The sequence below is a fragment of the Schistocerca nitens genome, chromosome 1, assembly GCF_023898315.1.
Source record: "Schistocerca nitens isolate TAMUIC-IGC-003100 chromosome 1, iqSchNite1.1, whole genome shotgun sequence".
In the NCBI taxonomy this organism is placed as follows: Eukaryota; Metazoa; Arthropoda; class Insecta; order Orthoptera; family Acrididae; genus Schistocerca; species Schistocerca nitens.
This window is the reverse complement of record NC_064614.1, coordinates 486,740,678-486,756,711: the sequence shown is the minus strand read 5'-3', so window position 1 is coordinate 486,756,711 and position 16,034 is coordinate 486,740,678. Positions and strand designations below refer to the sequence as shown.

The 16,034-nt window shown below is 46.4% G+C and overlaps 1 protein-coding gene across 8 annotated transcripts in view; it reads right to left on the bottom strand.

Annotated features, from left to right (window-relative positions):
• LOC126252467 (E3 ubiquitin-protein ligase CCNB1IP1-like) overlaps positions 1–16,034 on the bottom strand; it is a 185,749-nt gene that overhangs the window by 21,829 nt on the left and 147,886 nt on the right. Inside the window, exon 7 of one of the 8 annotated variants that reach the window (XR_007545845.1) lies at positions 8,441–8,561. The exons of the other annotated variants lie outside the window; for them this stretch is intronic. The gene's annotated coding sequence lies outside the window, so the exon portion shown is untranslated. The remainder of the gene's footprint in view (positions 1–8,440; positions 8,562–16,034) is intronic. 8 annotated transcript variants of the gene reach the window in all.

Sequence of the window (16,034 nt, the reverse complement as noted above, 5' to 3'; positions counted from 1 at the left end):
AGAAATGAGGAAGTACTCTGCAGAACTGATAAGGAAAAGAATATGTGGAATCCTTGCACATACAGATGCATCTAGTAATAATATACGTCTGACATATTACAATCAGCTGGATTTATTTTTTCTGTTTATATGTACAATATATTATCAATTTCAGAGTTACACAATACCGTCTTCAGAAGGCATGCGGAGTGAGTTCACCTGTATCAGAATAATTTGCTTAGCTTGATGGTATGGCTTTAAAAGTAAAAGTTATTCATATTACCAATGCTGGAAAACATAATAACTAATAATATACTTTGGGTAAATAAACTGTTGGCCATTAAAATTGCATCACAAAGGCAGCATGCAATGAGCATCAAACTAACATGAAGTGCACTACATGTTTGCTTGTGCAAATTTTTAGCATTTCAGTATAACCGCTCTAAGAAGGTAGGAGGAACACTATCTACATTCTGTACATAAGAAAAGATAACACAGTGGCTTTCTCATTCAAAAATAGCACTTGAATGTTGTTTGTTTGTGAGAAGATCATGGTATGCCTCATGTAAGGACAAAAGTCCATCTGCATGCATTGGAATTCGACAGTAGTCATATTGTGGCCGATCGTGTCTGTGCTTTATTGTTTCACAATATTGCTTTCTTGTTGGTCAGGAGAACTGTCATGTGAATATGGATATGAGGCGTTTAGGGGACCATACTCAATACCACGTAGAGTTTAGCATCCAAGAGGACAGACATCTTGTTCATTCAGCCATGCACGGTCGTACAGAAACATCATGTACCTTGAGTCATAAAATGGGCTTGTTTGCAGCAAGTCTAGTATCTACATGGACAGTGCGACATTGTTTGAAACACTATGGTCTGTCAGCATAGCAATTATTGTTGTGACTTCCCTTGGTGTTTTTTTTTTTTTTTTTTTTGTGGGGTTTAAGGGCGCTCAACTACTGAGGTCATTAGCGCCCAGTCACTGTTGTTAGAGCACAGGGAATCTAGTAAAACTCAAGGGGAGGGGGGGACACCAGAAAGACCTAACAAAGATGTAGATAAAATAAGTAAAAAGGTTAGATGTCTTTGGACAAGCCAGTCAAAGTGATAAAACGCAGAACACGAGCAGCTGCTCGAGCGTCATCAGCTAAAATATCCGGTAAAGTAGATGGCAGGGACAGGACAACACGAGATTGACTAAAGCGGGGACACGACAATAAAACATGGCGCACTGTTAATGCCTGACCACAAGGGCACTGCGGGCTGGGTCACCGGAGAGCAGGTAGCGGTGGCTAAACCGGCAGTGCCCAATCCGCAACCTGGTCAGAAGGACCTCCTCTCGCCGAGATGGTCGGGAGGAGGTTGTCCAAGCAGTTGGGAGCGGTTTTACTGCCCGGAGCTTGTTTCCTTGGAGGGATGACCAAGCATCCCACCACAACGACACAAGCCTCTTACAAACATCCCCACGAACGTCAGATGAGGGGACACAATGGGAGGCTGGCCGAAGCAGGAGGACTGCAGCCTTGGCTGCAGCATCCGCAGCCTCATTCCCAGGCACTCCTACATGTCCGGGATCCCACAGAAAGCTGACAGGAGAACCATTATCAGCGAAAGAATGGAGGGACTGCTGTATCCGTTGAGCCAAGGGATGGACCGGATAGGGAGCTCCAAGGCTCTGAAGAGCACTGAGTGAGTCAGAGCAGAGTACATACGATGAATGGCAGTGGCGGCAGGCATACTGAACGGCCTGATGGAGAGCATAAAGCTCGGCCGTAAAGCTGGAACATTGGTCGAGGAGCCGGTATTTAAAGGTGGCGGCCCCGACGACAAAGGCACAGCCGACACCATCGTCAGTTTTGGAGCCATTGGTGTAAATAAAGGTGTGACCGGCAAGTTGAGCACGAAGTTCGACAAACCGTGAGCAATACACTGCAGCCGGAGTACCCTCCTTCGGGAGTGAGCTGAGGTCGAGATAAATATGAACCGGAGCCTGGAGCCAAGGTGGTGTCGGGCTCTCACCCTCTCTGAAGGTGGTAGGGAGGGCAAAATCCAATTGTCGAAGCAGGCGACGGAAGCGGACTCCGGGGGGCAGCAGGGCAGACATATACAACCCGTACTGACGGTCGAGAGAATCGGCGAAGAAGGACTCGTAAGAGGGGTGGTCGGGCATAGACAACAGCCAGCAGGCATACCGACACAGCAGTACATCGCGCCAGTAGGTCAATGGTAATTCGGCAGCTTCAGCATAAAGACTCTCGACAGGACTAGTGTAGAAGGCTCCGGTCGCAAGACGTAACCCCCAATGGTGGATGGAGTTGAGACGGCGTAAGAGGGATGGCCGAGCAGACGAGTAGACGAAGCTCCCATAATCCAGCTTCGATCAGACTATGGACCGATACAAGCGAAGCAGGACAGTGTGATCCGCTCCCCAAGATGAACCACTAAGAACTTTGAGGACATTAAGGGAACATGTACAACGGGCTGCCAAATAAGAGACATGCGGAGACCAACACAGTTTCCTGTCCAACGTGAGCCTTAGAAACTTAGTTGTTTCCACGAATGGGAGAACAACGGGACCGAGATGTAAGGATGGCGGAAAGAACGCTTTATATCGCCAAAAGTTGATACAAACCGTCTTCTCTTCAGAGAACCGGAAGCCATTTGCCACGCTCCATGAGTATAGGCTGTCTAGACAACGCTGAAGGCAGCGCTCCAGGAGGCATGTTCTCTGGGCACTGCAGTAGATCGCGAAGTCATCGACAAAGAGAGAGCCGGAGACATTAGGTGGAATGCAATCCATAATTGGATTGATCGCGATGGCAAAAAGGGCTACGCTCAAGACGGAGCCCTGAGGCACTCCATTCTCCTGGAGGAGGACGTCGGACAATATGGAACCCACACGTACCCTAAACTTTCGATCCGTTAAAAAGGAATCAATAAAAAGGGGCAGGCGACCGCGTAGGACCCACCTGTGCATAGTGCATAGTGCAGAGGATACCTCCTCTCCAACGGGTATCATAAGCCTTCTCCAAATCGAAGAACACGGCTACCGTTTGGCGCCTTCGCAAAAAGTTGTTCATGATGAATGTCGACAAGGTCACAAGGTGGTCAACAGCGGAGCGGCGGCGACGAAAACCGCATTGGACATTGGTAAGTAGCCGTCGAGATTCAAGAATCCAAACTAACCGAGCATTAACCATGCGCTCCATCACCTTACAGACACAGCTTGTAAGAGAAATGGGGCGGTAACTAGAAGGAAGGTGTCTATCCTTCCCGGGTTTGGGTATAGGAACAACGACGGCATCACGCCAACGTATGGGGACCTGACCTTCGGTCCAGACGCGATTGTAGGTACGAAGAAGGAAGCTTTTGCCCGCCGGAGAAAGGTGTGCCAGCATCTGAACGTGAATGGCATCTGGCCCTTGAGCAGAGGACCGGAACAGTGCAAGCGCACGTTCGAGTTCCCGCATAGTAAAGGGGGCATTATAAGTTTCCAGATTCAGCGAGTGGAAGGAAGGTCGCCGAGCCTCTTCTGCCTCTTTCCTGGTAAGGAAGGCAGGGTGGTAATGAGCGGAGCTGGAAACCTCCGCGAAAAACCGGCCGAAGGCGTTGGAGACAGCCACAGGATCAACGAGGACCTCATTACCTGAGGTCAGACCACGTACCGAGGAGTGGGCCTTAATGCCCGACAGCCGGCGCAGGCCACCCCATACGACAAAAGAGGGAGTAAAACTGTTAAAGGAGCTGGTGAAAGAGGCCCAACAAGCTTTTTTGCTGTCTTTGATGACTCTACGTCATTGCGCTCGGAGTCGTTTGTATCCAATACAATTTGCCAACGTAGGATGGCGGCGAAAGGTGCGTAAAGCACGTCGTCGAGCACGGATAGCGTCTCTACAAGCCTCGTTCCACCAGGGGACAGAAACGCGATGTGAAGAAGAGGTAGTATGAGGAATGGAACGTTCGGCAGCATTGATGATAACAGCCATGAGGTATTCGACCTGACTGTCACAACTGAGAAAATCGTGGTCCGGAAAGGTCACCAGGGAGGAGTAAAGTCCCCAGTCAGCTTTCGGTATGTTCCAGCTCGAAGGACTTGGGGATGGGGTGTGGTGCAGGAGACGAACGACACAGGGGAAGTGGTCGCTCGAATAGGTGTCAGAAAGGACATACCACTCGAACCGACGGGCAAGAGTGGTAGAACAGATCGAGAGGTCCAAGTGAGAGAAGTATGAGTAGAGTCCGAGAGGAAAGTCGGGGCGCCAGTATTGAGGCAGACAAGATTGAGATGGTTGAAGACATCCGCCAAGAGTGAGCCTCTTTGACAGGATGCAGGAGAGCCCCAAAGGGGATGATGGGCATTGAAGTCGCCAAACAATAAAAACGGCGGGGGAAGCTGAACGATCAGGTGCATCATGTCAGCCCGACTAACAGCAGATGAAGATGGAGTGTAGATGGTACAAACTGAAAAAGTAAAAGCAGAAAGAGTAATACGGACAGCTATTGCTTGGAGTGGGGTGGTCAATGGGATGGGATGGTAATAGACATCGTCCCGAACGAGCAACATGACCCCACCATGAGCTGGGATACCGTCCACGGGGGTGAGGTCATACCGCTCGGAGGTATAGTGGGTAAAGGCAATACGGTCAGTCGGGCGCAACTTGGTTTCCTGGAGACCAAGGCCGAGCGGACAGTGCAGGCGGAGGAGCAGTTGTAATTCCTCCCGATCAGATCAAATACCTCTTATGTTCCAATGTAACAAGGCCATCGCTAGTCAAAAAAGAGGGGGAACGAGACGGGGGAAGAGCTGGTCACCTCGACGGCCGCGGAGGGCCAGGTTTCGAGGGAACAACGCTACAACCGGCGGGAGGCGGATCCTGGTCCATCGAGTTGTCACCAGCTGCGGCCGCTGTCCCTGGTTGTGTAGGAGGGGCAGCATCATTTGCCGACGAGAGGCCAGCTGAGCGCCTGGCAGCAGAGCGTCCCGGCGAAACTGAGGACGGCCGGGAGCAGCGACTCACGGATGGAGCGTCAGACGAAACGTGCCGGGGTGGAGAGAGGGATAGAGACTTCTTCTTGGAGGCCTTCTTGGAAGTCCGAGAAGGCGCAGGGATGGTGGGCTGGACTCAAAGAAGGTCCTCACGCGCGGGGTCCGTTTTGGAACGCCGGACCTTGTAACATACCCTTTATTTATCCGCTCGTTCGGGATCTAAATAGCAGCCCAAAATTAGATAATTGATTAATGTGACCGTGTACCTAATGGGCTGGCAATCGGATTGGACTGCTCAGGGGATGTTACATTCCGTATTGTCCTTCGCAAATACTGTAATAAGTACTGTTTGGTGGTAAGAAGGACACAACACAGTTTCACAAACAAGATCTATATTCTTAGCAAAAGCACAAAATAAGGAGACAGCCACTGCCTTCGTCAATACACTGTTAATGACGGCTAATCTCAGCACAGGTTTCTTTAGTTATTCTTAATCGTCACACGCAACATCCAATCACTGTAATCCAAATAATGCCGGCGCGGTAGACGCGGAAGTTCAATAGCGGCACTTAATATCACTGAAATCACTCTGTAATTAAACTTTCTCACTTTCCCGTATAATACTAACACAAAGGGGTTAAACTGCGGCGATGGCCACTCCCTTTGTCGATAAATTACATTAATTCAACTGCTGGCTTCTGCACAGCTCTGCCCGCCTCGCGGGAACCTACCACACCCTGACTTCAGCACATCTCAACTCTAACTTCTCCCAGTTCTTCCCGCCTCGCGGGAATCTACCCAAGCAGCACTCGGCACTCCGGTGAACCCCCTCTAGCTCTCGCGACCTGCACACACACTATTCGATAGTTGCCCTGTCGACCTGTGTGAGCGCAAACTTAGTAGTAAGGGCCTGCGGACCCCTTACAACCTCGGAAGCTGGGGTCCGGAACGTTTCCCCGATGGACGCCTGAGAAGAGGATCGCTTCTCAGGCGGCGAGGGGGGGGGGGAGGAGGAGGAAGGGTGACCCCTGGGGCAGAGAGGGTGGGGGCCACGGGGGAGGAGGATTTGGAAGGGAGGGATTTGGGAGGCGGAGGCAGAGACCCCGGATGGGGGGAGGAGGCGGAGGGGGGACAGGATAGGGGTGAGGATACCGCGGAAGGAGTGGACACAACTGAGGCAAACGAAGTGGTCAACGGCACGGGATGGAGGCGGTCATACTTCTTCCTGGCCGCAGAATAAGAGAGACGATCCAAAGTTTTGAGTTCTTGTATCTTCTTCTCCTTCTGATATGCGGGGCAGTCTGAGGATCTAGGCGAGTGGATGCCAGGGCAATTAACGCGCCGAGGTGGTGGGGTGCATGTATGTTCCTCACGAAGAGGACGCCCACAATCGCCACAAAGGGGCTCAGCCTCACACCGTGACGACATGTGCCCAAAGCGCAATCACCGAAAACAGCGCATAGGAGGCGGGACGTAAGGTCGCACGTCGCACCGGTAGTACATCACCTTTACCTTCTCCGGGAGAACGTCCCCCTCGAAGGCGAGGATAAAGGCCCCGGTGTCGATGCGACGGTCTTTGGGGCCACGCTGGACTCGCCGGACGAAATGCACGCCTCGGCGCTCCAGGTTGGCCCTGAGCTCCTCATCAGATTGCAGCAGGAGGTCCCGATGAAAAATAACCCCCTGCGTCCTATTTAGTGCCAGATGCGGGACAATGGACACTGGGATGTCCCCTAGGCGGTCGCACGCCTGGAGCGCCGCCGACTGTGTGACGGAGGTGGTCTTTATAAGAACGGACCCCGAACGCATCTTACTGAGAGCCTCGATTTCCCCCAAGATGTCCTCAATGTGCTGAACAAAGAACATGGGCTTGGAGGTGGCGAACGTCCCCCCCATCGGTTCGAGAACAGACCAAATAGCGGGGGAAGTACTTCGCCCCAAGCCAGCGGGCCTGTCCCTCCTCCCAGGGAGTGGCCAAGGGGGAAAGGGCAGGAGAACCAGAACTAGAAACAGTACCTTTCCTTTTGAAAGACTCGGCCGCAGAGCGACCTGATACGTGTTGACGTTTCATCTGCGAAACGTCCGCCCTGATACCACCCACTCCGACCAGGGGCTCTCCCCACGGGCGCCACCCAGCCTCAGCAAGGGCCACCTGGCAGGATGACCGTTGCCGGGAGTCCTGATGCCCCAAGGAGACGGGCATCTACTCCTTGGCCGACGTGGGGAGGGTGCAGCTCAGGTATCGGCAGTACGATCCCTGTGTGGTCAGGGGGCTACAACCTAGAGGGTACATGACGACCCCACCCCAACGGGCTGGCTACCGTGCTGGATTTCTGGTGACATGGAAAGTCCATCATGATCGTAGGTGCAGATGGGGACGCACTATGAGCGTAACGTGTACAACCCATCAGGCGTTTAGGCCCAATTTGAGGAATAATGGGTATGGTTACAACGCCGGTACAATGCTGAGTGCCAAGGTCTTAGTGCACTGAGGACCAGTGGTACACCACGTAAGGCGTCCTTCCCCAAAAGGCTCGTACTTCTGTAGAATTTTGAAAAATGGAGGTCAAACCTCAAGGGGGACCATCACATGGAAGGCCGAAACGGTTGAAACTCCTTTTAGTCGCCTCTTATGACAGGCAGGAATACCGCGGGCCTATTCTAACCCCCGAACCCGCAGGGGGGTCCCTTGGTGTGGCAGCAGTTAGAAGAGTGCCAAAAATGGTACACACAGACAATGCTGGACACAGGAGTGGTATCATGTCATCTTTCAGGCAAGTCCTGGTTATGTGTACAGCTTCTACATACATATTCTGCAAGCCATCGTATGGTGCATGGTGGAGGGAACCTTTTACCACTGCTAGTCATTCCCTTCCCTTTTCCACACACAAATGAAATGAGGGAAAAATGAGTGTTCATTTGCTTCAGTATAAGTCCTTATTTCTTTTCTCTTGTCTCAAAGGTCATTACATGAGATGGCAGTAGGTTCATTCTGAAATCTGTCGTAAATGCCATTTCTCTAAAATTTCTAAAAATTGTTTCACAAAAAGAATGTCTTCTTTCCACCATTTTCCAAATGTCTTCTCATTTGAGTGCATGAAGCATTTTTGTAATATTCATGTGCTGATTGAATCCGCTGGTAACAAACCTAGCAGGTTGTCTCTGAATTGCTTTGTGTCTTCTTTTAATCCAACCTGGTGGAAATCTTAAACATCTGAGCAGTACAGACATTTTGTTGGCAGTCTTCTTTATACACTGTCTGATCAAAAGTATCCAGACATCTACTGATGGACATTAATATGGTGTGTCTACCCTTTATCTTTGTGATGGCTCCTGTGTACACTTTCAGTGAGGTATCTGAATGTCTGTGGAGCAATAGCAGCCCATTCTCCCTCAACAGCTGAAAGCAGAACATGTAGTGATGTTGGACACTGGGGTCTGGAGAGAGAAGTTTACATTCTGACTCACCCTAAAGATGTTCCATTGAATTCAAGTAGGGACTCTTGGCGGGCCAGTCCTTTTCAGGAGTATTACTGTCCACAGATGATTGCCTCACAGATGCTGCTTCATGATATGGTGTACTGTCATGCTGAAACAAATAAACATCATCTCCGAACTGTTCTTCTACTCCACACAGTACACAATACTGTAAAATATATTTGTATCCTTCCACATTTAGCGCTAAGCACAATAACATGACCACATCATAACTAGTAAAAACATCTCCATACTGTAACAACACTTTCTTTGTACATCATTGTTGGCACTACATAAGATGTCAGCTAACATTTCCAGGTGCTTGCCAAATCCAGACCCTGCCATTGGATTGCCACAGGGTGAAATCACTCATTTCCAGTCATTCACTATCTAGTGGCATTACTCTTTACACAACTTCAAGCATCACTTAGAATTGACTACAGAAATGTGTAGCTGATGAAGAGCTGCTCGACCACTGTACCCCATTCTTTTTAAATCCCTATGCACAGTCATTGCGTTAGCTGGAATGCTGGGGCATTTTGGAACTCATGAGTGATTCCTTCCACCGATTTCATATGATTTCTACAACCATCCTCCACAGTGCTTGACACTCCCTGTCTGCCAATGCATGAGATCTGCCTGGTTTTGGTGTAGCTGTTGTTGTTCTTTCATGTTTCCACTTCACAATATCTTTACCAACAGGCAGCTTTACAGAGATTCAAATGACGCATTTACATATGGTATATTAACTGACAGGCCACCATATATCTTTTAGAACTTTATTTTATAGTCAGAATTATACATATTACAAAGATTAATACACCACAAAGTATTTATTTAACCCTCAACATCCTCCCCACCTTGGTCGACCTCTCATGGGATGACAAGTTGCACGGCCTGAGTAAAATTTCCTCCATCCGGGGTTTCAAAAAATTATGATCCACACCATTCCATCCCTCTCTGCTCTTTCGTCCATAATGTGGGCTCTCTACACATGTGTTTTGGCTGTCTTCTTGTAAGAGCACAATGTCTCCCACTTGGCATTTAACCAGTTCCTTATTAGGATGCAGTACTTCATTAAAGTTTTTTTTATTCTAAAAAATATTCTTTATTCCATCTTTTCATAAAATCATTTTGCTGTTTTCCTCGTAGCTCAGCCTCTCTCCACAGATCTTTTTGCATACGTGGTTCAGGAGAGGTGGGTATTGTAGATAACTGTTTGGCCATTAAGAAATTGCCTGGTGTTAGTGCTTCTGATCCTCCAACTGTGATTGGCTGTGAGTTGTTATCTCATGCAGTTGGGTGCACTGCCAGTGGTCTGCATCTTCCCAACACAATATTTCAAAATCATAACAACAAGATTTCTGGTCAGATGAATACAGGGTTATAAATACAAAATCAAATAGGCACAATGCAGGAGTAGGTTTAATAATGAATAAAAAACAGGAACGCAGGTAGCTACTATGAACAGCATAGTGAACGCACTATTGTAGCCAAGATAGACACAAAGTCCACACCCATCACAGTAGTACAAGTTTATATGCTAACTAGCTCCACAGATGACAAAGAGATTGAAGAAATGTACTATGAGATAAAACTATTCAGATCGTGAAGGGAGATGAAAATTTAATAGTCATGGGGGACTGGAATTCGATAGTAGGAAAAGGTAGAGAATGAAAAGTAGTGGGAGAATATGGAATGGGGGTAAGGAATGAAAGAGGAAGTCGCCTAGTGGAATTTGGCACAGAGCATAATTTAATCATAACTAACACTTGGTTTAAGAATCATGAAAGAATGTTATATATGTGGAAGAGGCCTGGAGACACTGGAAAGATTCAGATACATTACATAATGGTAAGACAGAGATTTAGGAGCCAGGTTTTAAATTTTAACACATTTCCAGGGGCAGATGTGGACTCTGACCACAATATATTGGTTATGAACTGTAGATTAAAACTGAAAAAAACTGCAAAAAGGTGGGGATTTAAGGAGATGGGACCTGGATAAACTGAAAGAACCAGAGGTTGTACAGAGTTTCAGAGAGAGCATTAGGGAGCAATTGTCAAATATGGGGGACAGAAATACAGTAGAAGAAGAATGGGTAGCTTTGAGAGATGAAATAGTGAAGGCAGCAGAGGATCAAGTAGGTAAAAAGACGAGGGCTGTAGAAATCCTTGAGTAACAGAAGAAGTGTTGAATTTAATCGATGAAAGGAAAAAAAATAAAAATACAGTAAATGAAACAGGCTAAAAGAAGTACAAAAGTCTCAAGAATGAGATCGACAGGAGGTGCAAAATGGCTAAACGGGGATGGCTGGAGGACAAATGTAAGGATGCAGGGGCGTATATCACCAGGGGTAAGGTAGATACTGCCTACAAGAAAATTAAAGAGACCTTTGGAGAAAAGAGAACCACCTGTATGAATATCAAGAGCTCAGATAGAAAACCAGTTCTAAGCAAAGAAGGGAAAGCAGAAACGAGGAAGGAATATGTAGAGGGTTTATACAAAGGTGGTGTACTTGGGAGCAATATTATGTAAATGGAAGAGGATGTAGATGAAGATGGAGATATGATATTGCATGAAGAGTTTGACAGAGCACTGAAAGACCTGAGTCGAAACAAGGCCCCGGGAGTAGACAACATTCCACTAGAGTTACTTATAGCATTGGGAGAGCCAGCCATGACAAAACTCTTCCATCTGGTGAGCAAGCTGTATGAGACAGGCGAAATACCCTCAGACTTCAAGAAGAATATAATAATTCCAGTCCCAAAGAAAACAGGTGTTGACAGGTGTGAAAATTACCAAAATATCTGTTTAATAAGTCACAGCTGCAAAATACTAACAAGAATTCTTTACAGACAAATGGAAAAACTGAAAGAAGCCGACCTCGGGGAAGATGTTTGGATTCTGTAGAAATGTTGGAACACGTGAGGCAATACTGACCCTACAATTTATCTTAGAAGATAGAGTAAGGAAAGGCAAACCTATGTTTCTAACATTTGTAGACTTAAAGAAAGAGAGATGAAAGTGAGATGAAAGAGAAGCAGTGGTTGGGAAGGGAGTGAGACAGGATTGTAGCCTCTCCCTGATGTTATTCAATCTGTATATTGAGCAAGCAGTAAAGGAAACAAAAGAAAAATTTGGAGTAGGAATTAAAATCCATGGGGAAGAAATAAAAACTTTGAGGTTCGCTGGTGACATTGTAATTCTGTCAGAGACAGCAAAGGACCTGGAAGAGCAGCTGAACGGAATGGACAGTGTATTGTAAGGAAGATGTAAGATGAACATCAACAAAAGCGAAACAAGGATAATGGAATGTAGTCGAATTAATTCAAGTGGTGCTGTGGGAATTAGATTAGGAAATGAGACACTTAAAGTAGTAGATGAGTTTTGCTATTTGGGGAGAAAAATACTTGATCATGGTCGAAGCAGAAAGGATAAAAAATGTAGACTGGCAATGGCAAGGAAATAGCTGAAGAAGAAAAATTTGTTAACATTGAGTGTAGATCAGGAAGTCGTTTCTGAAAGTATTTGTAAGGAGTGTAGCACTGTATGGAAGTGAAACATGGACGATATATAGTTTAGACATGAAGAGAATAGAAGTATTCGAAATGTGGTGCTACAGAAGAATTCTGAAGATTAGATGGTAGATCATGTAACTAATGAGGTGGTACTGAACAGAATTGGGGAGAAGAGGAATTTGTGACACGACTAGAAGAAGGGATCGGTTGGTAGGACATGTTCTGAGGCATCAAGGCATCACCAATTTAGTATTGGAGGGCAGCGTGGAGGGTACAAATCGTAGAGGGAGACCAAGAGATGAATACACTAAGCATATTCAGAAGAATGTAGGTCGCAGTAGGTACGTGGAGATGAAGAAGCTTGCACAGGATAGAGTAGCATGGAGAGCTGCATCAAACTAGTCTCTGGACAGAAGACCACAACAACAACAACTTGGTGTCTTCGTCAGGTTTTCCTGCGACCGATCAACAAGCTGACCGTGCCCCTTATTTATGCCTGGGTTCTGTCTGGTGTTCCCCACACAGTCCGTGCCTGCTGCAGTCATTTCTGGAAGTGCTATTTATCTCTACACATTTCATCTTTTCTCTGCACTCTTTTCTGCTGTTTTTCCTGATGGCGGCTGTGCCAAGGTGTTCCATACTACGTTCGCACCTGTCAGGCATGTTCCCAGCACTATCAACATGTGAAATTTTTTATGCTGTTGGCATCTGCTCCAGCTTTCTATCATGCCCCTGACATTCTCTTGGCCCTGTGGATTTGATACACCACTACAAGGTGCACTTTCTGCTGTATCAGGCTGCTGTGGGAATTGTATATTCTGTTCATACACACTGCAGCATCTCTCATGGCGGTGGTTGTTGTCTGGAGTCCTGTACTGTATTTCTGGTATGTTGATGACACATTCATTTGGCTGCATGGTCAGAAAAAACTGGATGAGTTCCTTGACCATCTGAACTTGAGACACCCCAACATTAAGTTCACAATGGAACTAGATAATGATGGTCAACTTCCATTCCTGGATGTCCTGGTGAAAAGGAAGACAGATGGCACATTGGGGCACAGCGAGTATAGGAAACCAACTCACCCTGATTTATGTCTACTGGATAACAGCTGCCATCATCTGTTGCAAAAGAACAAAGTACTGAGAACACTTGTAGAAGGGCCAAGATGCTGTCCAACTCAGACAGCTTGCCAGCAGACTTGGAGAATCTACTGCAAGTGCTGACAGACAGTGGGTGCTCAAACAGGGATATCCGTTAAGTGCTACATGCCGCCAGACAACCTGATATAATGGGAGAACAACAACAAGAAGAGACCAGGAGGGCAGCCTTTATACCATATGCAGGGCCTATATCTGCTAACATCAGCGGCATTCAGAAAAATCACAAAATCAGAAGTGTGTTCTGCCCACCAAACAAGATCAGGGACCTTCTTGGAATGGTCAAAGATAATCTGGGGTTAAGGACACCTTATATCTATCATATACCATATGAATACAGTATGTCTTACATCAGTCAAACCACCAGAACAATTTAAATAAGATGTAAAGAACACCAAAGACATAACAGGCTGTGGCAGGCCACTAAATCAGCAATAGCTGATCAATGCCTGGAAGTTGAACATGCCATGCATTGTGACAGAACCAGGATCCTGGCTCAGACCACCAGATTTATGGATTGTGTGATTACTGAATCTATTGAAATCAAGATGACAGAGAATCTCTACCAGGAAGCAGGATACCAGCTCAGTATGGCGTGGAATCTGGCTTTAGAATTACTGTAGAGACAATGGTAAAAAGTTCCCTTCTCTGGTAATGAACCTCAGACAACCAGGGGTGTAATTAACAGGATTGAAATTGCTTATGCAGCATCAAGCAGCAGCTACCTCCTCAGGAAACAACTGTAGCACCCACAGATAAGAGAGGAACATCATCAACCACCCGAAACCTCAGGCACCACGCATCATATGAACAGATACAATACAGAACTCCAGACGGCGGCCACCACCACAAGAGGTTGCTATGGCGTGCATAGACAGAATATGCAATCGCCGCAGCATCCTGATTGGGCAGGAAGCGCACCTTGTAGGGGCGTACAGAACCCACAAGAGCAGAAGAATGACAGGGGCACAACAGAAAGCTGGAGCAGTTGCCAACAGCATAAGAAATGTCTGCAGCAATTTGATAGTGCGGTGAATGGCCTTGGTGTGTGTAGACCTAGTACGGAATTTCTTGACATGGCCGTCACCAGGAAAACAGCAGAAACGAGTGTGGACAGAAGACAGAATGCCTAGAGATAAATAGCACTGCCAGAAATGGCCACAGACGGCACTGGGAAGACCAGACACCATCCAGGTATAAACATGGGCCATGGTCAGCTTGTGAACCAGTTGCAGGAAATACCAGATGAACATGCCGACTTACAACATCAAAATATTTTGTTGGGCAGATGCAGACCACTGGCAGTACATTCGATTCCACGAAATGACACTGAATTGTTGGGAAAGTCTAAGAAATTACATGGTCATGAGTTTATTGTAGCTTCTATTTCTACTAATAATGTCCTAATTGTTTCTTCATCTAGTAGCGATTTTCCCAGAACCTTCTTGGGGCAATGTTTCATTGTTCCTATTGTGCATTCCCATCAGCCTCCACACCAATCCCAGTGATATTAACTTCCATGAGACACTTTGGTGAGTGAATGGCTGGCCGATCCTTGCATCCTTGAATAAATAAGTGACGTCTTTCAGTTCTGTGTTTGCCACTTGGAACAGTTTCCATTATCTGAATAAACAGTATTTGGTAATCCTCCTTTTTGCAGTAAATCTTTTGAGAGCCATCAAACATTTACCTGTGTTCATATCTGATAGGAGTTTGTGGCGGAGAACTCTTTTTGTAGCCCTTGTGATCAGTAACATTCAGTATTTATGCAACAAATTGCTGAGTTTGATGAAAAGTGGTCCTGCAAAATGCAAGTCTGTTACTGTAAATGGCATAGTGAATTTAATGAAGTCAGGTGGTAGAGAAGATTCTGCCTCGAATCCCGGACACATCTGGTTATCTCACAAGGAAGACGTGTGTTTATTACCCCATTTACTGTTTGTCTTCCCCTTAAAAAACAAAATTCATTCTGTAATTCAGCTAATACAAAAGCAGTCCCTAAAATGTGTAATCATATATGCAACTGTTGAACAAGCAACATTGTAAATGGATGAGAAACTTTTAAGAGCAGTGGGCACTTTTGCAGTACATTCAGTTCTGCAAAGTGAAGTCATCAATATGAGTTGATCCTGAAGGAATAGATTATAATGTTTTATCTTTGATTTCCTTGGAAACTCAATCTTGTTTCTAAGCACACAGTATTCTGCCAGAAAGCTTACCCACTGTGTCATCTCTATCCAACTGCGTTTTGCTGATTCTAGTACATGAGCAGTGAATTTGCCCATTATCTTTTCTGATGTGTAACATTACGGATGAAACAGAGAATCCATAGCATTATGTGCAACAGTTTCCAATAAAAAATGTATTTTGATGCATCAGTGGGACACACCCATGCATGAGTAGCCAAGGCTTGTTTAGTTCTTTCATGTCCCCAGCAAAAGGTCATAAGAGATGTGTTGTTGAGGCCACATTACTGGTATTTGAGTGAGCCATGAAGGTCCATGCCACCATAGCATAGAAGACTGTAATCTCTCTATAAGTGTTCCACGTGATGGCAAATCTGCCAGACTGGGTGTGGTGGAGCAATGTTGCCACTGCAATGGCACTGAAATTTCAAGCATTTCAGTTACTCTATTAGTAACAGCAGCATTCCAGAGATTTGGATCGCTTGGTATCCAGCCAAGTATCACCATGAAATCAGTGTATTTTGTGATGTCAGGTCCAGAAGACTGGCAGTAATATCTCATATGTCATGCACCCAGTAAGGATGCTAGTAATTCAAGACACAGAAGCATTACCCTTTTGATAGGAGAAACTCTGCTTTCACTGATAGCCAAATGGACCAATGTATTCTCAGATATTCTAATGTACAGAAACTGCTCCATACGCTTTTTCTGAGGCATC